This window comes from Cavia porcellus, unplaced genomic scaffold, assembly GCF_034190915.1.
Source record: "Cavia porcellus strain 051 isolate PalLab524CR breed Dunkin Hartley unplaced genomic scaffold, mCavPor4.1 scaffold_6, whole genome shotgun sequence".
Taxonomy (NCBI): domain Eukaryota; kingdom Metazoa; phylum Chordata; class Mammalia; order Rodentia; family Caviidae; genus Cavia; species Cavia porcellus.
Genome location: NW_026947489.1, coordinates 71,655,667 through 71,676,849, shown reverse-complemented (window position 1 = coordinate 71,676,849; position 21,183 = coordinate 71,655,667). Strand labels below are relative to the sequence as shown.

At 44.0% G+C, this 21,183-nt stretch overlaps 5 non-coding genes across 5 annotated transcripts; 3 read left to right on the top strand and 2 right to left on the bottom strand.

The window, feature by feature from the left end:
* Positions 1–2,982: 2,982 nt before the first annotated feature.
* LOC111756801 (U1 spliceosomal RNA) lies at positions 2,983–3,146 on the top strand. The gene has a single exon (XR_002791215.1). It is a non-coding gene; the product is annotated as a U1 spliceosomal RNA (small nuclear RNA).
* Positions 3,147–4,420: 1,274 nt separating this feature from the next.
* On the top strand, positions 4,421–4,584 carry LOC134476610 (U1 spliceosomal RNA). Its single transcript, XR_010048454.1, has one exon. It is a non-coding gene; the product is annotated as a U1 spliceosomal RNA (small nuclear RNA).
* Positions 4,585–6,496: 1,912 nt separating this feature from the next.
* Positions 6,497–6,714, top strand: LOC111756817 (small nucleolar RNA U3). The gene has a single exon (XR_002791229.1). It is a non-coding gene; the product is annotated as a small nucleolar RNA U3 (small nucleolar RNA).
* A 12,174-nt stretch (positions 6,715–18,888) lies between these two features.
* On the bottom strand, positions 18,889–19,106 carry LOC111756819 (small nucleolar RNA U3). Its single transcript, XR_002791230.2, has one exon. It is a non-coding gene; the product is annotated as a small nucleolar RNA U3 (small nucleolar RNA).
* Positions 19,107–21,019: 1,913 nt separating this feature from the next.
* Positions 21,020–21,183, bottom strand: LOC111756804 (U1 spliceosomal RNA). Its single transcript, XR_002791218.2, has one exon. It is a non-coding gene; the product is annotated as a U1 spliceosomal RNA (small nuclear RNA).

The window sequence follows — 21,183 nt, the reverse complement described above, 5'->3', positions numbered from 1 at the left end:
TTTGAGTTCAGCTTGGGTAATTTACGGACTCAGTGAGACCTTGTCACAAAATGAAAAGGGCTGAGGATGTAGGTCAGTGCAGAGGTCCTAAATTCAAACCAGAGTAAACCACACACACAGGCGCAGGCACACACACGTGATAAAACTATATATAAAAAATAGAACTGTCATGTGACCTGGGTGTACCACTCCTTGGTATGAATACCTGAAGGAATTAAAGTCAGCATATTGTAGAGATACGATGTGTTTTTGTTTGTTTTTGCCATAGTGTGGGATTAAAACAAGGTCCTTCTCAGGTATCTCTTGCAGCCCAATTCACAGCAGATGAGATATGGAACAAATTTAGGTATCCGTATCAGCAAATAAATGGGTAAAGAAAATGTGGTATATACATCATTTGCAGAACGTTTGATGGGACTGAAAGTACTCCATGTAATCTAAATAAGCCAGACTCAGAAAAACAAGTGTTATTTCTCAAATAAGTAGCCTCTAAAAGAGATGATATGAAAGTACAAGGTCTCACTCAGACTGTTAAGACAGAAGGAAGAGACTGTAGGTTGGTGGAGGCGGGGGAGTATGATCAAAGTGCTGGTGTTTTAGACAGTGGTGGTTCACACCTGTAATTCCAAGCACTTGGGAGGCTGAGGCAGGAGAATCACTGTGAGTTCCGGGTCAGCCTGGGCTACATAGGGAGACCCGGGCTCGAAAACCAGAACAATACAGACCCCTACCCCGTCCCAAACCGCAAACCAACCGAAAAATAAAAACAGGGAAAACATTTTAGATGCGTATGTAGAAAATACCATATTGAAATTCAGTATTTTCGTACAGTTGAGAGGCACTATTTTTTTTTAAGAGGCACTGTTACAAATGTTAAAGAAATTGTTGAAGCTGTGCGGAGCCCCGAAATTGATCGCAGGTATGGGGTGGAAGTCGTGAAGCAAGGCCTAGGAGAAAAGCTGCTCCAGATTAGGATTACTAGGCAAAGCGGTGTCAGGTGACACCAACCTAGGAAATCGCATAACTAAACAGGCTGCATTGGTTAAGAGTTGTTCCTTTTCCTCTTAGCTGGAGAGAGGGCTCCACCTGACCTCAGCTTTCTGTATAGTCTCATCTTTATTTCTTCACCCTGTCGCCCTAACTTTGAGAGCTAGGCAAGGACGGGACAGAATCAGTGCCCACTCTGATTATAATATAGTATATTTACTTTTTTTTTTCTATTTCTGATGTAGGGGACTGAATTTATAGGGCCTTATGCATGCCAACCAAGCACTCACTGAGCTGCATGTGCAACCCCCTTTCTTTCACTCTCTTGGGTGTGTGTGTGTGTGTGTGTGTGTGTGTGTGTGTGTGTGAGAGAGGCTAGAGGTTAAACCCACCATCTTTGCAACCAAACTACATCCCAGCCCTTTTTTATTTTTTATTTTGAGACAGGATTTCGCTAAATTGCTCAGTTGCTCAGGCTGGCTTTGCATTTGATAGCCTTGTTAACATCAGAGCACTGGGATTACAAGCATAGATCACAATGCCAGGTTTATATAGTCCTTTCTAAAGTGGTTTGTTAGAATGCCAGTGGCAGGGCTGGGGATGTAGGTTAGTGGTAGAGCGCTTGGCCTAGTGTGCACAAAGCCCTAGGTTTGAACACAATGCATGCGCACACGCATGCCAGATAGGACTTGGTGGCATAAGCACCTGCCTGGCAAGTGCCAGGTCCTGAATACAATTCCTGGTACCAAAAATACGTACATACATGCATGCATGCATTTTAAGAAACATGTGAAAGGTGATTATTGTTGAAGAGAGAAAGGGGAGGGACAGCTATAGGGTGGAGGAGGCAAAAGCCAAGTGTGTGCTCCTGAAGCAGATTACTGAGTCCAAATTAGGGTGTCACTGTGACTTACTGGGTGAGTAAGCTTGAGCAGATTAACCCCAGTGTGCCAGTTAAAGGAAGAAAAATATTATTCAGTGATATTTGTTAAGGCACATTAAGGCTTGACTTTATTCATAGTGCTGGGTTTAGAGACCATTGTAATGGGGGAGACAGTTTCTTTGTAGTTGTAAATACAGTGGGGGTAAGTCAGGAGTTTATTGCCAGCCTCTTGAACAACTGGTTCGGCAGATGTAAAATTACCAAGAGTAACTAAGGGGATGGAGTGGGGAGTGGGGAGAGGCAGGGGTGGTGGTAGTTTGTTTGGGCTAACAGGGTTCTTTGCTTCAAATTGGAGTTCAGAAGGCAGTATACGGAGAAATCCAGGAAAAGCTTCTTAATTAAGGTTTGGTCAAGCAAACGTGAATTGCAGAGCGGATCTCGGGGCCTGGAACTGTCTGGCTTAGGGGCATGGGATCCTGAAGGTGGAAAGCAGCTCCTCTCCCCGCGCGCCTCCGCGGGTCCCGCTCTTCGGCAGCTGCCCAGCTTGCACGGCCCGGCCGCCCTCCTCCTCGCAACAGACGGGGATGGTGCGGGGCGGCCGCGGAAGGTCGGTCGGCGTGGCGGGAGTGCGAGAGGAGGCAGGTCTCCTGGCGACCGAAAACTCCTCACGGCCATTTCTGCGGAGGGGGAGGCTGTCTCTTGTCTCTGGAAGGAAGGTCTCGGGGCACGCACGCCCAGGACTGGAAGCGGGACGGGTGTGGGGGAGGAAAGCAGCCCGGTAGGTGCGGCTGGGGCGAGCGCGAGCCTGAGGAGCCCGGGGTGGGAAGCCGGGCTGGGGCGGAGGGCCGCTGGCGCGCGGGCGGCGCAAGGCGGGGGAGCGGGCGGCGTTATGCAGATGAACGGTCTCGGTGCATTGTGGAAGCGCGTTCCCTGGCAGGGATCGGGGTGTGTAGCAGGTGAAGTATGCCAGTAGGTGGTGAGCCGCGGGCCCTCTTGCTGTGTTTTGGCTGTGAGCGTGTGCGCACGGGTGAGTTGTAGCGGAGTGAGGAGCGACCGGAATGTAAGAGTGAGGCGTGTGAGTTGGGGTAGTGGGGCGGGTGGGGGCTCGAGTCATACTTACCTGGCAGGGGAGATACCATGATCACGAAGGTGGTTTTCCCAGGGTGAGGCTCATCCATTGCACTCCGGATGTGCTGACCCCTGCGATTTCCCCAAATGCGGGAAACTCGACTGCATAATTTGTGGTAGTGGGGGACTGCGTTCGCGCTTTCCCCTGGCAGCTTGGTTCTAAAGTTAGGTTTTTCTGTACGGTTGGTTCAACGGGTTCGTGTCTTTGACTTCTATAGAGCACCCCGCTCCTAATAGCGGGGTTGATCTGGAGGGGGGCATACTACAGTCGTGGTTGGTCAGATGAGCTAGTGTGGTGTGTGTGATGTCAGGACAGCGGGGCTCTTATTTCTTGACTCCGTGTGTGTGTGTGTGTGTGTGTGTGTGGAGCTGGAAGCTTTTGACGTAACTCCCACGCACTCTTTTACAGGTACTGTATGTTGACCTTTTGAACTTCCCACGTTTGTCACTTGTTTCGCATACACAAGGCCCTGAGGTACCACCCTCCCGCCCCCACTGAAACAAACCAGTAACAAAGTGAAGTAGCTGAGATTATAGGCCGGTGCCGCCCCTGGCTTCATGTTGGAAAGTTGTCTGTCATTCGCCCATGATAGAAAGTGACCTTGTTGAGAACAGCAGCAACAAACCCCACTGTCTCTCCAAACATATTAAACAAAGGTTTTTCCCAAGAAAAACACAGAGAACAAAAAGCAAATAACGGCCAACGCCTGTGACAGTAAATACGGTTGATGCTAAACGGAACCCGGAGCATTAGCCAGTGATGCAGAAAGGAAAACGCAGTGCGTCCTCTATTCCTAAGAAGAAAGGACAGGTCTTCGGATTGTTAGCAAACAGGCGACGGATGCGGTTCTCTTGGCATCAGAAGATGCCGGTGTGAAGCCGGCTGCCCTGCCCTGCTTGGCGCGCGGCTGCAGTTCGGGCCGGAGGGTCGGGGAGGGGTTGGCGGATCGCGGATCTGGGCTGCTGGGCACGCGTTCAGCCCTCACAGAAACCTCGGCCAGCCGGTGAGCTCGGGGCGTATTATTCGCGCCGTACGTCTTGGGAAATGGAAACAGACGGAGGATTACCCGGGTGCGGCCGCGGAGGCGGCAGCGATTCAGACCCGGGACAACTCACTCTGCTGCCCGCCGCCGCGTCGTCACCTCCTCCCGGGAGGGCGACGCCGGCGGAAGGCTCGTCGCGGCGGAGGGCGTCACCACAAGAGGCGGGGACATGCAGATGTCACGCAGTGGCTGCCGGTTCCAGCGCGTGGTTCCCGCAGCTGCGTCTCCCGGGCGTGTCCCCGGTGCAAGGAGTGCGGGGGTCGTGGTGGGAAGCAGCGTGTGGTTTGCGGGGGAAGGCGTGGAGGAGGTGTGAGGGTAGTGACCGTGAGTAGATGAGGAGTGTGAGAGGAGGGTGAGTGTGGCACGAGGTTGCCAACTCATACTTACCTGGCAGGGGAGATACCATGATCACGAAGGTGGTTTTCCCAGGGCGAGGCTTATCCATTGCACTCCGGATGTGCTGACCCCTGCGATTTCCCCAAATGTGGGAAACTCGACTGCATAATTTGTGGTAGTGGGGGACTGCGTTCGCGCTTTCCCCTGATCTGGTGGTTGCTAAAAGTAGAGCTACTTCTGTTCCCTCCTGTTATCCTCTTCTTTTTTCGTAACAGTTTCTTTTCGGGCTGTAAGTGTGTTTCTACGTGTATTTTGCTTGGGGGGACTGGGAGGGGTGCTAGGGAGTTTCAGGCCAGCCTGACTGACACATGGTCTCAAAAACGGACAGACGATATCCTTGGGCATAAGTGTTAACTTGTAATTACAGTGTTTCTATAAGCTTTCAGTATGGTTGGGTTCTGTGTTTAGTAATAAATAGGTCGTGGGTCGTCCTTGTCACTCCACCGACCGACCGACCTCACAGTGTTTTTTGGTTTTGGTGATGCTTGAGCACCTAGGACCTACCTACCTTGCACAAACGTTCTACCACCACTGAGCTGCACTCCCAGGCCTTTAAAAAACAAATCTATATTGAAACAGCATCTCACGCAATTCCACAGGCTAGCTTTGATCATTTATCCTCCTGTGTCAGCCTCCCTGGTAGCTGGGATTACAGATGAACGCCTCTTATTAAGAAAATTACATCTGAGCTCTCAGTGATAGTCATGCCTGTAGTCCCAGTGCTTTGGGAGGCTGAGGCAGGAAGGAGTCCTGTTCTTTTTTTTTAAACAGGGTTTTGCACCGACTGAGGCAAGAGGATTACGCTGAGCTTAACACCAGCCTGAGTTAAATAGAGAGACTTTGACTCAAAGATCAAAACAAAGCAAAACAGAGAGAGGATTGGGGTTGTGTCGCAGTATGATGTTCCTCCATTCGATCCACGGTATTTGCTGCAAGGGAGGTTGGGGGAGGGAAGGAGGATTGGGTCAGTATTGAACATACCCAGGCTTCTTCCTTCTCCTTGTTCCTTAAACAATACATTATAACAACGTTTTACATTTTATTTATCTTGTGCCCCTCATTTTCAGTAATCTCGAGATAACGTATACTGGGAGGAAAAACAAAACCAAAAAAATGCACCCTGGCAGGATGTAAGTAGGTTAAAACCAATACCATGCCATTTTATACTTACATTAAATAATCACACCAACAGGTGTTTGGCCTGCTGAAGAAGGTCGAGGGAAAGGTTCAGGGAGACAGAGACATTTTGCACTGATGTCTGAATGATGAAGCGAAGCTACCTTGAGGGGAGAATCCCTGCTGGAGAGAGCCATCTGTGGACAGGCCTTTGGCCAGGGTTGGGGGGGAGGGGGTGTATGGTACGGATGTAGAAAAGCTTCGACCTTAACCCAAGCAATGGGAAGCCACTTAACTTAAAGCAGGGGGATAATATATTATATTGTGTTTAATCACAGCGTAAGAATTCCTTGATTGGGGCTGGCAAACCACAACAGGGTATGTTCCCGGTCTTTTGCTCCCAGGATAAAATTTTAAAATGGGGGGGGGGGGTGTTTATAAATAAAACTAGGGCATGCGGTGCAGACGTCAAAGCCTTTGGCTTTTTTGTAGCTTTGTGTGGGGGCTACCACTGTCCCAGTTTTCATTTTTTGTTTGTTTCTTCCTTTGCCTACGAGAGGCCTCCCTTGCTGGGCCCAGCGGTCGCAACAGAGACGTGCCGGGGAGGGAGGGTTTCCGGCGCTGCGGCGCGCCGGTTGGCCGTCAGCGTGACGCATAGCGGCGTAGAACCGCGGGGCGGAAGTGGGGCGGGGTTGGTTAGAGGTAAGCGGCTCAGGATTGGGTGTTTGGCGATACTATGTTAATGAAGCTGCCAGCCCTGAAGTAAATTTTCCAAAAGGCAGGAGCGTTAAAAGTGGTTTTTTTGTAGGTCTGGCAAGGGAAAGGCGTTCTGGAGGGAAGCTAAAAGTGTGCATTTATGTGAGCCGCTGTCCCCACAGGTAGGAGACCATCAGCGTAATATGTGTTCGTCTCAGGGAGGAAGCAAAGGTGGAGGGTGGTTGGTAAGGCTATACTTTCAGGGATCATTTCTATAGTATGTTACTAGAGAAGCTTCTCTGACTGTGTAGAGCACCAGAAACCACGAGGAGGAGGCGTAGTGTTCCTTCCTGAGCGTGAAGCCGGCGCTTGGCGCTGCTTCAGTGCGGCTGCCGCTTGCCATTGATGATCGTTCCTGCTATTTCCTTGGAGATAGCAGGAGGGGAGGAACGCAGTCTGAGTGGCTTCTGTTTTTAGCTGAGGTTTTTTAAAAAGAGGTATGGGAGCCTTTTCTTCTTAAGGGTTACTTGAGACTTTCTTGTTGTTGCTGCTCGTCTGTGTTGTTTGCTGTGCAGTGTTACATGATCCTCGAGGCTTGCTCCTGTGCTTTTCACTTTACTAGAGTGCTTTTGGAACTTGTGTCCCTGTTTTATGTCCACCTCATTACATTATGGTTTGATAGGATACATGGGGTATATCCAGCTTCTTTTCATTCTGCCAATAGGCTCTATTTTGGAGAATGTTCTGTGCAGTTGAGAAGAACATGCGTTCTGATATTAAAGTTTAATTTAGTTCTAGTATTCCATTGTTGGCTTTTTTGCTCACTCGATGTATGTTTTTCTGACAGTGGGTTGAGATCTCTCAGTACAATTTTACTATGGCTTATTTGATTTTTCATGACCATTAATAATTACTTTATGTAATTAGGTGCACTGATATTTCTTGCATATATATTGATGGTTCTTACCTCTTACTCTTGGGTTGTTTTCTTTCCCAGCATGTAGTGACCTTTATCTTTCCTTAATCAGTCTTGGCTTGAAATTCAGTTTGTCTTCTAATAGAATAGCCTACCCTTGCGTTTTTCTGGCGTCCTGTTGCATGGAGGATTGTTTTCCATCCTTTGATTTTCAGTTTGTGAATAATTGAGTTAAACGTCCCTTGTATGCATCCTATTATTGGGTCTTGCTTCTGCCAACCTGTATCTTTTCACTGGTGAATTGAGATCATTAACATTGATGGTTACAACTGATACATATTGACTTACTCTTGTCCAGGGTATTTTCCTTGTTGTTGGCTCCCATGTGTTTTTCTCCTCCACCTCCACCAGGAAAACCTGCTAGATTCCTTTTGTTGGGGTTCATGTAGCTGTAGTCCTTATATTATCTCTGTTTAGAATATCCTTCAGAACATTTTTGAGAGGTGATTTGGTGGTCATAAATTTCCTCAGATAATCTTTGTCATGGAAGTATCTTATTTGTCGCTCAGTTTGTGGGGGGAGGGGGTAAAGGGGATCAAAACTCACAACCTTGCGCTTACCAAGCAAATGCTTGAACCACAATTTTGAAAGATAGTTTTGCAGGGTACATCAATCTGAGTTGAAATTTGTTTTCCTTTAGAACTTGGGAGTACTTCACATTCCGAGCTCTCCTTGACTTAAAGAGTTTGTGCTGAGAAGTCAGTTATAATTCTGATGAGCTTTCCTTTATAGGTGATTTATTTCTTTTCTCTAACACAGCTTTTAGGATTCTATTCTTACATTGAATTTCTGGAATCTTGACTGTGAGATGCCTGGCTGTACTTTTTTTTTTTGGGGGGGGGGGGGAGTTCTCTGCATGACTCATTTATCTGTATGTTAAATTCTTGGCACAGAAAAATATTTTCTGTCATGATGTCTGTGAACATTTTTTGTCATTTGTGGTATGTTGTTTGTTCACTGACTCCCAATTAATATTAAATTATTGTCTCATTTAGCAGTTTCTGGATTGATTTCTCATAGTCCCTTGATATTTCTGAGGAACTTCTTTTCTTGGTTGCTAACTGTAAAGCTGTCTTCAATATCTCAGATCCAAATCTCATTGACCTCATGTGCTTTGAATATCTTCAATGGAGTTTTTCTTCTCCTGGCTATGAGCTTGAATCTGCTTTATAGATTCCATTTCTTTCCTGTGCTGAGCTTCCACAATTTTCTTAAGCTCGTCCAATTTTTCTGTCTGTGTCTGCTCTAACATTGCTTAGCATGGTGTGTATTTTGGTAATCTCTGTACTTACCTGAGAGATTATTTCTGATTTAATTTTTTCCAGAGCCTCATTCAATTGCTTTGTTGTTTCCACTTTAGAAAGACCTAGTGGGGGGCTTTTGAGTTGTCCCACTTCATTGCCCTCTGGACGTGTCTTTGATGAACTGGATGTCTGAAGCTGCATTTTGCTTGTGTCTTCTCATTTTATCCCCCCCCCCTTTTTTTTTTTAGTTTGATTCCTTGAGTGATGTTTGTAAATTGCCTATGGTGGGTTACTTTATTGGTAGTATTTAGGACCCTTAGGTGATTATTATTTCTCTGAGGTATCTTCCAGGTATAGCTGGTTTTGGGGTTTTGAGTCTGTTGGAAGATCTTACCTCTTCAGTTCACAGGAGATGAGAAGTTGTTGCTTGTTTGGCTTAGTCCCTGGGTCTTGTGGCACTGTGCCACTGTATTTTCTTTGACCCGTAGTTAAGTTCAGTCATGGATTATCAGGGCCAACAGCTGTTTAGAACAGTTATGTCAGTTTTAGTTATAGTGGTAACAATAGCACTGAACACAGATAGAAAACAACAAACTGAGCTAACCCATAATTTGCAACTTTTAACCATATGAACGAGATCTGTGATTAAATAACAAAATGTAAAACAAACCAGATAATTATATGCAATATGTTAAGTCAGTAATGTGTCAATTTTGCCCTTGGGGTTAAAAGAGAAAGAAAGTACAAGTAAGGTTGGACAGCAAAGGGGGAATCACACCAGCATGAGTCAACTGGTGCAGAAGACTGAAGGAAAAGAGAGATGGAAGAGGCAAAAGGAAAGAACAGAACAGAACCACATCCACAGAGAGCTGAGGAACCACTTTCACACTCATAGGTAAACAGTGAAGGAGAAAGAAAACAAAAACTAACAACAACAAGAATGAAAAAGAAAAAACAGTCCACTTCCAGGATTCTCTGGTTTCACTGGTAGGTAACCTGTGGAGACAGAGTCCCAAATTGTGCTGCTGCTCTATCCCAGCAAGCCAGCAGTTGCTTTATGGGGGAGTAATCTCTGCAGTGGATAATCTCTGCAGGCCTGTCCTGAGACCAGACTCATTTGGCTCACCGCAGTCCAAGCAGTTTCCCCAGGTCTGCTCCCAGGTAGGAGCTGCTGAAGGAAGCTGGTAGCAGCTCTGGGTTCTGGATTTATCTGGTCCATCTCCAGAATGGCTCCCAGCTCAGCTGCTTGCTCCCTCCCAACAGAAGGACTGAGTCCACTGCACTCCCTACCAGCCAGTGCAGCCCTCCACGTCCACCACGCCCCTCCACGGCCACGGCTCTGTGCAGAGGCTCCAGAGTCACCAGCTGTCACTGGCACCGTGACTGTGCATCCCCACGTTTGAACATCTCTTCTCACAGTGAATCCACCTCAGGGGGAAGGTGTTGTCAGCGATCACTGCTTTCCTTGTTGACATGTTTCTTTTTACTCTCCTGTGGGCTTCAGTTTGCACTTCAGTTCTTCCTGGGTCCAGGGCACCCACTTCCTTCCTTCTTGTCTTCCTCACAATGCCTTACAATGTCTTACTTTTCTCTCATTGCTGGGACAAAATACCAAAAACTCAAAATTAAGGAAGGAAAGGTTTATTTGGCTTACAGTGTTTGGAGGTTTCAGTCCATAGTCAGCTGGGTCCACGGCAGGGTGGCATGGCATATTTAGATCTTTGATCCATTTCAGTTCTAGTGTAGTGCATCATGAATGTTGTAGCTTGACATAACTGATGCCATCTTGAGCCCCACGTTTAACTAGTGCCCTGTATTTGACCCAGGAAAATGGGAAGTTACTCAGGGTATAAGTCCCATGAGAAAAGCAGAATGAGCTGTACCCACAGTAGAAAAATTAACCTGTTTAACAAAGAGGCAGGATATAGGTGTCAACCAAAACTAATGTAAGATTCTAGCTAAACTGTTTTCAACAGGATGTCTTTTTGTGATTCTCTCTTTTAAAAGCTCTGTTAGTTTCCAGTTTGGTGCCACTTGTTTGGACTTTGAAGCAGGGTGTGTGTGTGTGTGTCTGTCTGTCTGTCTGTCTGTCTCTCTGTATACGAGTGTAAATTTCAAATTTATCAATTTGGCTGCTTGGATTCCTATATTGTTGTTCACAAACCCACCTCAGTGAAAGGTATGGGTCTAGCTTTAATCTTTAGAACGTGGAAAGCCAGCAGCGTTTGTTAAAGAGGCTACATCTTTCTTCCAGTGACAGTGTTTTGCACCATTATCAAAGATAAATTGGCTAAGTACATCTAGAGTTGTTTATGTCTTCCAATCTGTTCCACTGATTCTAGGGGTTTTTGGTTTTTGCCAGTCTCATGCTGTTTTTATCACAGTAGTTTTGTAGTATAACTTCAAGCCAGCCCCCTGCTTTGCCTTTGTTGTCCAGAATTGCCTTTGCTATTCCAGGTCTCTTGTTCTGGTTCCGAATGAATTTTAGGACTTTTTCTCTCTAATTCTGTGAGATACGCTGTTGGAATTTTGATCAAGGATTGCAGTAAATCTCTGTAGCAATTTTGGAAGTATGTGTTGGGGACTACAAATTCACAATGGCTAATTGTGCATACTTCCCTAAGGGATAAATGAAGGCTTGAGAATGTCAGATTCACCCTTTTGAGATTTCCCATTAACTCATTTTTTGAAACGGGGGTCTCCCTATGCAGTTCAGGCTGGCCTTCAGCTCACTTTGTAGCCCAGGCTGGTCTTGAACTCGCAAGGATCCTCCCACCTCAGCCTCAGTGCTGGGATTACAGGTGTCAGCTACCATGCCTGGCTGTTTTCTTAGTCTCTGTTGCATTAATTTCTTCTTTTTTTTAAAAAATTTATTTTTTTTCACTTTTTTTTTCTTTTTTCTTTTTACCAGTATCAGGGATCGAACTCACGACCGCCTGCTTTCACGGCAGGCGCTTATGCCACTGAGCTACATCCCAGCCCCCTGTTGAATTAATTTCTACTCTGATATTTATAATTTCCTCCCTTCTTTTGGCTTTGGGCTTGATATGCTCTTCTTTTTCTAGATGTTTGAGGTATAGCATCAGGTTGTTTATTTGTATTCGTTGTGTTTTCCTGGTGTGGGAACTCAGAACAATAAGTTTTCCTCTGAGGGCCGCTTTCATTGCATCCCACAGATTGTATTTGTATTTTTATATTTGTAAGTTGTAATTGTATTTTTGTTTGCTTGAAGGTATTGTTTAATTTCTTCTTTAATTTCCCCTGTGGCTCACTGATTGCTCAAGAGTATATTATCCAATTTCCATGTATTTGTGGGGTTTTTGCAGTTTCTTTTATCATTAATTTCTAGTTTCATGGCACTATGATCTGGTAACATGCATGGGGTAATTTCAACTGTTTTGCATCTTTACTTAAATATGTTCTGTGTGCTAGTATATGGTCTATTTTAGAGAATGTCCCATGTACTGCTGAGAATGTATATTCTGATGTTGTTGGATGGAACACTCTATATATGTCTATCAAGTCCATTTGTTCATAGGTGTGATTCAGTTATTTCTTTGCTGATTTTCTGTCTGGTTGACCTGTCCCTTGGTGTCGATGGTGTGTTAAGGTGTCCTGTTATAATTGGTTTTTTTTAAATTTTATTTAAGGAGAAAAAAAAAGCAGAGAAAGGGTACAAGTTATACAGATTTACAGAAAAAAATAAACAGTAGGAAATCACTAGTTAATGGATTACATATTGTCATCTTAGAAATAATTGTTCAAGTCACAAAATTAAAGCTTGTAAAGTGGATATTCCAACAGTGAGACTGCAAACAGTTCTGTTCAATGATCCAACAAAACTCAGTGATATCATTATCTATCTTATACACTTATATATACATGCAGTTATATCATTTAGAGCACTTTCTTTTCGTCTCTTTTGTACAACGACAATTACACATTTTGGGTTTTGTTGCTCCCACAGTTCTTATTACTTTTTTGGAAGGGAGTAGAACCAAATGTGACATAACAGAACAGAGTCAATCAAATCAAAAGGGTGGACATAATAGATAATGTAAAAGCATAATACAAGGTGATCAACAATGGTTACCATAATGCCTCCCGCTATCTCTAATAGAATTGCCTATATCATCACTTATAATAAAATTGAACAAAACAGTAAAGAACAAAACCGACAAAACCAAAACATTGGAGACATTGTAGGTCTTCAAAAGTAGATAATAGTCAACGAGAATGGGCGTTAAAATGAATCTCACTATCTTCACAGCTGTTGCTTAAACTTTGGAACCTGGTACTATCAAGCAAAACAGAATAGGGGGACATCAGTCAAAAACAAGATGGTGAGAGCAATACAGGGCTTTAAATCAAGATAATGAAAAGTCAAAGTGGGTTACTATAATATATCCTGTTATTTTTTATTTTTCCCTTAATTAAAATGATAAAAATAAAAGAGTAAATAATGAAGTGGAGATTGAGATAAAAGAGGGCATAACAGCAAAACAGCGCAGATCAAAACATAACCATTTAAGCAGAATAGTGTTTCACCACAAGATAATCCTGACATAAAAGTAGTTACCATATTGTTTCTTTCCTTGAAATCTTTGAGTATAACTTCGTATACTGTAACATCAAATATATCAAAACAATGAAAAGCCATTTAAGAGAATGACAGCATTACAGGGTATTTAGAATCAACCAACAGAAAACGAACAATGGTTTCTGTATAATCTCCTTGTCTTTAAAAGTTTTTGCTTATACTATCATACATAATAAAATCCCGTAAGATACAACCTGTTTAGACCAATGGAGACAGAAGAACAAAAGCTTGATGAGACTTCAAAACAAGATGATACTAAATCAGTATTACCTATTAAGACGTCATTTTCTCCAAAATAGCTGTTCCTATCATCCAATCTTCTCTGCCTCATTTCTGTTGAGCTCTTTTTCTGTCATTAGTTGTCAGTTTGTCTTCTTCATTTTGTTTTCTGCTCCATTCATTGTGGCCTCTCTGCCACTATTTCTGGATTCTTCGTATTTTTCTTTTTTAGAATATGCTGTAGTATTCTCTGTAGAGTTGAATTGGTGGTTGCATATTCCCCTAGTTCCTCTTTATCTTGGAAGCACCTTGTTTTTCCATGAATTTCCAGGGACAGTTGTGCAGGATATCTCAATCTTGGCTGGAGATTATTACCTTTCAAAGCTTGAATTATTTCTCCCCATGCTCTTCGTGATTTGATGGTTTGTGCAGAGAAATCTGCTGTAATTCTGATGGGTGTTCCCTTGTAAGTGGTCTGTTTCTTGTCTCTGACAGCTTTTAATGTTCTGTTCTTGTATTGAATTTCTGGAATTTTAATTATTATATGCCTGGGTGTTGCTCTGTTTGGGTTGTAGGTGGCTGGGGTCCTGTATGCTTCATACAACTGAGTATCTTTACCTTTTGCTAAATTAGGAAAATTCTCCTGGATTATTTCTGTGAGTAGCTTTTGTAGTTCATTTGTTTGTGTCCCTACTTCTTCTTTTATGTTCTTAATTCTTAAGTTATGGATCCTCTTATCATCTTCTAGTCTTTGTATTATTGCTGTTTGTTTCTTTGTTGCTTTTAAGAAGTTTTTCATTTCATTCTCCCATATTACAAATCTGCCCTCCAGTTCAGATAGTCTCTCCTTAGTTTCTTTCAAGCTGTTATGCCAGTTTTCATTAGAGTTTTTAGTTTCCTGGTAATCTCTTTGAACCTGCTTCACGTATTCTATGCTTTCTCTACTTTCTCCATCAAACAATTCTCCCCTCTTTTTCTGTTCTTCCATTCTACCATCTGTTTTTTCTTGGGTGGTGCTTAGCATTTCTCTAACTATTCTGCTTATTTCTAGCTTCAGGTCATTAATAACTTCATTCCTGAACTGATCTATGAGGCTGTCTAGATGGTGCTTTATGTCTATTGGTGTGGTGTCCGCTATTGCCTGTTTCTCAGGATTGGGGGCTGAAGGGCCTTTCTTGTTGCTCCCTCTTCCCATATTCTTTGTTCCTTATATATGCAAGCGTATATAGGAGGTCCAGCTTCCTTCCCTGTCGGCCACAGTCTGATTGAATTGTGCAGGCTAGGTGTTCCCGCCCACCCCAGCACACCAGGAAGTTGCAGACCAGGCAGCCTCACACAGAATTAGAGAGAAAAAGTCCTAAAATTCATTCGGAACCAGAACAAGAGACCTGGAATAGCAAAGGCAATTCTGGACAACAAAGGCAAAGCAGGGGGCTGGCTTGAAGTTATACTACAAAACTACTGTGATAAAAACAGCATGAGACTGGCAAAAACCAAAAACCCCTAGAATCAGTGGAACAGATTGGAAGACATAAACAACTCTAGATGTACTTAGCCAATTTATCTTTGATAATGGTGCAAAACACTGTCACTGGAAGAAAGATGTAGCCTCTTTAACAAACGCTGCTGGCTTTCCACGTTCTAAAGATTAAAGCTAGACCCATACCTTTCACTGAGGTGGGTTTGTGAACAACAATATAGGAATCCAAGCAGCCAAATTGATAAATTTGAAATTTACACTCGTATACAGAGAGACAGACAGACAGACAGACAGACACACACACACACACCCTGCTTCAAAGTCCAAACAAGTGGCACCAAACTGGAAACTAACAGAGCTTTTAAAAGAGAGAATCACAAAAAGACATCCTGTTGAAAACAGTTTAGCTAGAATCTTACATTAGTTTTGGTTGACACCTATATCCTGCCTCTTTGTTAAACAGGTTAATTTTTCTACTGTGGGTACAGCTCATTCTGCTTTTCTCATGGGACTTATACCCTGAGTAACTTCCCATTTTCCTGGGTCAAATACAGGGCACTAGTTAAACGTGGGGCTCAAGATGGCATCAGTTATGTCAAGCTACAACATTCATGATGCACTACACTAGAACTGAAATGGATCAAAGATCTAAATATGCCATGCCACCCTGCCGTGGACCCAGCTGACTATGGACTGAAACCTCCAAACACTGTAAGCCAAATAAACCTTTCCTTCCTTAATTTTGAGTTTTTGGTATTTTGTCCCAGCAATGAGAGAAAAGTAAGACATTGTAAGGCATTGTGAGGAAGACAAGAAGGAAGGAAGTGGGTGCCCTGGACCCAGGAAGAACTGAAGTGCAAACTGAAGCCCACAGGAGAGTAAAAAGAAACATGTCAACAAGGAAAGCAGTGATCGCTGACAACACCTTCCCCCTGAGGTGGATTCACTGTGAGAAGAGATGTTCAAACGTGGGGATGCACAGTCACGGTGCCAGTGACAGCTGGTGACTCTGGAGCCTCTGCACAGAGCCGTGGCCGTGGAGGGGCGTGGTGGACGTGGAGGGCTGCACTGGCTGGTAGGGAGTGCAGTGGACTCAGTCCTTCTGTTGGGAGGGAGCAAGCAGCTGAGCTGGGAGCCATTCTGGAGATGGACCAGATAAATCCAGAACCCAGAGCTGCTACCAGCTTCCTTCAGCAGCTCCTACCTGGGAGCAGACCTGGGGAAACTGCTTGGACTGCGGTGAGCCAAATGAGTCTGGTCTCAGGACAGGCCTGCAGAGATTATCCACTGCAGAGATTACTCCCCCATAAAGCAACTGCTGGCTTGCTGGGATAGAGCAGCAGCACAATTTGGGACTCTGTCTCCACAGGTTACCTACCAGTGAAACCAGAGAATCCTGGAAGTGGACTGTTTTTTCTTTTTCATTCTTGTTGTTGTTAGTTTTTGTTTTCTTTCTCCTTCACTGTTTACCTATGAGTGTGAAAGTGGTTCCTCAGCTCTCTGTGGATGTGGTTCTGTTCTGTTCTTTCCTTTTGCCTCTTCCATCTCTCTTTTCCTTCAGTCTTCTGCACCAGTTGACTCATGCTGGTGTGATTCCCCCTTTGCTGTCCAACCTTACTTGTACTTTCTTTCTCTTTTAACCCCAAGGGCAAAATTGACACATTACTGACTTAACATATTGCATATAATTATCTGGTTTGTTTTACATTTTGTTATTTAATCACAGATCTCGTTCATATGGTTAAAAGTTGCAAATTATGGGTTAGCTCAGTTTGTTGTTTTCTATCTGTGTTCAGTGCTATTGTTACCACTATAACTAAAACTGACATAACTGTTCTAAACAGCTGTTGGCCCTGATAATCCATGACTGAACTTAACTACGGGTCAAAGAAAATACAGTGGCACAGTGCCACAAGACCCAGGGACTAAGCCAAACAAGCAACAACTTCTCATCTCCTGTGAACTGAAGAGGTAAGATCTTCCAACAGACTCAAAACCCCAAAACCAGCTATACCTGGAAGATACCTCAGAGAAATAATAATCACCTAAGGGTCCTAAATACTACCAATAAAGTAACCCACCATAGGCAATTTACAAACATCACTCAAGGAATCAAACTAAAAAAAAAAAGGGGGGGGGGATAAAATGAGAAGACACAAGCAAAATGCAGCTTCAGACATCCAGTTCATCAAAGACACGTCCAGAGGGCAATGAAGTGGGACAACTCAAAAGCCCCCCACTAGGTCTTTCTAAAGTGGAAACAACAAAGCAATTGAATGAGGCTCTGGAAAAAATTAAATCAGAAATAATCTCTCAGGTAAGTACAGAGATTACCAAAATACACACCATGCTAAGCAATGTTAGAGCAGACACAGACAGAAAAATTGGACGAGCTTAAGAAAATTGTGGAAGCTCAGCACAGGAAAGAAATGGAATCTATAAAGCAGATTCAAGCTCATAGCCAGGAGAAGAAAAACTCCATTGAAGATATTCAAAGCACATGAGGTCAATGAGATTTGGATCTGAGATATTGAAGACAGCTTTACAGTTAGCAACCAAGAAAAGAAGTTCCTCAGAAATATCAAGGGACTATGAGAAATCAATCCAGAAACTGCTAAATGAGACAATAATTTAATATTAATTGGGAGTCAGTGAACAAACAACATACCACAAATGACAAAAAATGTTCACAGACATCATGACAGAAAATATTTTTCTGTGCCAAGAATTTAACATACAGATAAATGAGTCATGCAGAGAACTCCCCCCCCCCCCAAAAAAAAAAAAGTACAGCCAGGCATCTCACAGTCAAGATTCCAGAAATTCAATGTAAGAATAGAATCCTAAAAGCTGTGTTAGAGAAAAGAAATAAATCACCTATAAAGGAAAGCTCATCAGAATTATAACTGACTTCTCAGCACAAACTCTTTAAGTCAAGGAGAGCTCGGAATGTGAAGTACTCCCAAGTTCTAAAGGAAAACAAATTTCAACTCAGATTGATGTACCCTGCAAAACTATCTTTCAAAATTGTGGTTCAAGCATTTGCTTGGTAAGCGCAAGGTTGTGAGTTTTGATCCCCTTTACCCCCTCCCCCCACAAACTGAGCGACAAATAAGATACTTCCATGACAAAGATTATCTGAGGAAATTTATGACCACCAAATCACCTCTCAAAAATGTTCTGAAGGATATTCTAAACAGAGATAATATAAGGACTACAGCTACATGAACCCCAACAAAAGGAATCTAGCAGGTTTTCCTGGTGGAGGTGGAGGAGAAAAACACATGGGAGCCAACAACAAGGAAAATACCCTGGACAAGAGTAAGTCAATATGTATCAGTTGTAACCATCAATGTTAATGATCTCAATTCACCAGTGAAAAGATACAGGTTGGCAGAAGCAAGACCCAATAATAGGATGCATACAAGGGACGTTTAACTCAATTATTCACAAACTGAAAATCAAAGGATGGAAAACAATCCTCCATGCAACAGGACGCCAGAAAAACGCAAGGGTAGGCTATTCTATTAGAAGACAAACTGAATTTCAAGCCAAGACTGATTAAGGAAAGATAAAGGTCACTACATGCTGGGAAAGAAAACAACCCAAGAGTAAGAGGTAAGAACCATCAATATATATGCAAGAAATATCAGTGCACCTAATTACATAAAGTAATTATTAATGGTCATGAAAAATCAAATAAGCCATAGTAAAATTGTACTGAGAGATCTCAACCCACTGTCAGAAAAACATACATCGAGTGAGCAAAAAAGCCAACAATGGAATACTAGAACTAAATTAAACTTTAATATCAGAACGCATGTTCTTCTCAACTGCACAGAACATTCTCCAAAATAGAGCCTATTGGCAGAATGAAAAGAAGCTGGATATACCCCATGTATCCTATCAAACCATAATGTAATGAGGTGGACATAAAACAGGGACACAAGTTCCAAAAGCACTCTAGTAAAGTGAAAAGCACAGGAGCAAGCCTCGAGGATCATGTAACACTGCACAGCAAACAACACAGACGAGCAGCAACAACAAGAAAGTCTCAAGTAACCCTTAAGAAGAAAAGGCTCCCATACCTCTTTTTAAAAAACCTCAGCTAAAAACAGAAGCCACTCAGACTGCGTTCCTCCCCTCCTGCTATCTCCAAGGAAATAGCAGGAACGATCATCAATGGCAAGCGGCAGCCGCACTGAAGCAGCGCCAAGCGCCGGCTTCACGCTCAGGAAGGAACACTACGCCTCCGCCTCGTGGTTTCTGGTGCTCTACACAGTCAGAGAAGCTTCTCTAGTAACATACTATAGAAATGATCCCTGAAAGTATAGCCTTACCAACCACCCTCCACCTTTGCTTCCTCCCTGAGACGAACACATATTACGCTGATGGTCTCCTACCTGTGGGGACAGCGGCTCACATAAATGCACACTTTTAGCTTCCCTCCAGAACGCCTTTCCCTTGCCAGACCTACAAAAAAACCACTTTTAACGCTCCTGCCTTTTGGAAAATTTACTTCAGGGCTGGCAGCTTCATTAACATAGTATCGCCAAACACCCAATCCTGAGCCGCTTACCTCTAACCAACCCCGCCCCACTTCCGCCCCGCGGTTCTACGCCGCTATGCGTCACGCTGACGGCCAACCGGCGCGCCGCAGCGCCGGAAACCCTCCCTCCCCGGCACGTCTCTGTTGCGACCGCTGGGCCCAGCAAGGGAGGCCTCTCGTAGGCAAAGGAAGAAACAAACAAAAAATGAAAACTGGGACAGTGGTAGCCCCCACACAAAGCTACAAAAAAGCCAAAGGCTTTGACGTCTGCACCGCATGCCCTAGTTTTATTTATAAACACCCCCCCCCCCCCATTTTAAAATTTTATCCTGGGAGCAAAAGACCGGGAACATACCCTGTTGTGGTTTGCCAGCCCCAATCAAGGAATTCTTACGCTGTGATTAAACACAATATAATATATTATCCCCCTGCTTTAAGTTAAGTGGCTTCCCATTGCTTGGGTTAAGGTCGAAGCTTTTCTACATCCGTACCATACACCCCCTCCCCCCCAACCCTGGCCAAAGGCCTGTCCACAGATGGCTCTCTCCAGCAGGGATTCTCCCCTCAAGGTAGCTTCGCTTCATCATTCAGACATCAGTGCAAAATGTCTCTGTCTCCCTGAACCTTTCCCTCGACCTTCTTCAGCAGGCCAAACACCTGTTGGTGTGATTATTTAATGTAAGTATAAAATGGCATGGTATTGGTTTTAACCTACTTACATCCTGCCAGGGTGCATTTTTTTGGTTTTGTTTTTCCTCCCAGTATACGTTATCTCGAGATTACTGAAAATGAGGGGCACAAGATAAATAAAATGTAAAACGTTGTTATAATGTATTGTTTAAGGAACAAGGAGAAGGAAGAAGCCTGGGTATGTTCAATACTGACCCAATCCTCCTTCCCTCCCCCAACCTCCCTTGCAGCAAATACCGTGGATCGAATGGAGGAACATCATACTGCGACACAACCCCAATCCTCTCTCTGTTTTGCTTTGTTTTGATCTTTGAGTCAAAGTCTCTCTATTTAACTCAGGCTGGTGTTAAGCTCAGCGTAATCCTCTTGCCTCAGTCGGTGCAAAACCCTGTTTAAAAAAAAAGAACAGGACTCCTTCCTGCCTCAGCCTCCCAAAGCACTGGGACTACAGGCATGACTATCACTGAGAGCTCAGATGTAATTTTCTTAATAAGAGGCGTTCATCTGTAATCCCAGCTACCAGGGAGGCTGACACAGGAGGATAAATGATCAAAGCTAGCCTGTGGAATTGCGTGAGATGCTGTTTCAATATAGATTTGTTTTTTAAAGGCCTGGGAGTGCAGCTCAGTGGTGGTAGAACGTTTGTGCAAGGTAGGTAGGTCCTAGGTGCTCAAGCATCACCAAAACCAAAAAACACTGTGAGGTCGGTCGGTCGGTGGAGTGACAAGGACGACCCACGACCTATTTATTACTAAACACAGAACCCAACCATACTGAAAGCTTATAGAAACACTGTAATTACAAGTTAACACTTATGCCCAAGGATATCGTCTGTCCGTTTTTGAGACCATGTGTCAGTCAGGCTGGCCTGAAACTCCCTAGCACCCCTCCCAGTCCCCCCAAGCAAAATACACGTAGAAACACACTTACAGCCCGAAAAGAAACTGTTACGAAAAAAGAAGAGGATAACAGGAGGGAACAGAAGTAGCTCTACTTTTAGCAACCACCAGATCAGGGGAAAGCGCGAACGCAGTCCCCCACTACCACAAATTATGCAGTCGAGTTTCCCACATTTGGGGAAATCGCAGGGGTCAGCACATCCGGAGTGCAATGGATAAGCCTCGCCCTGGGAAAACCACCTTCGTGATCATGGTATCTCCCCTGCCAGGTAAGTAT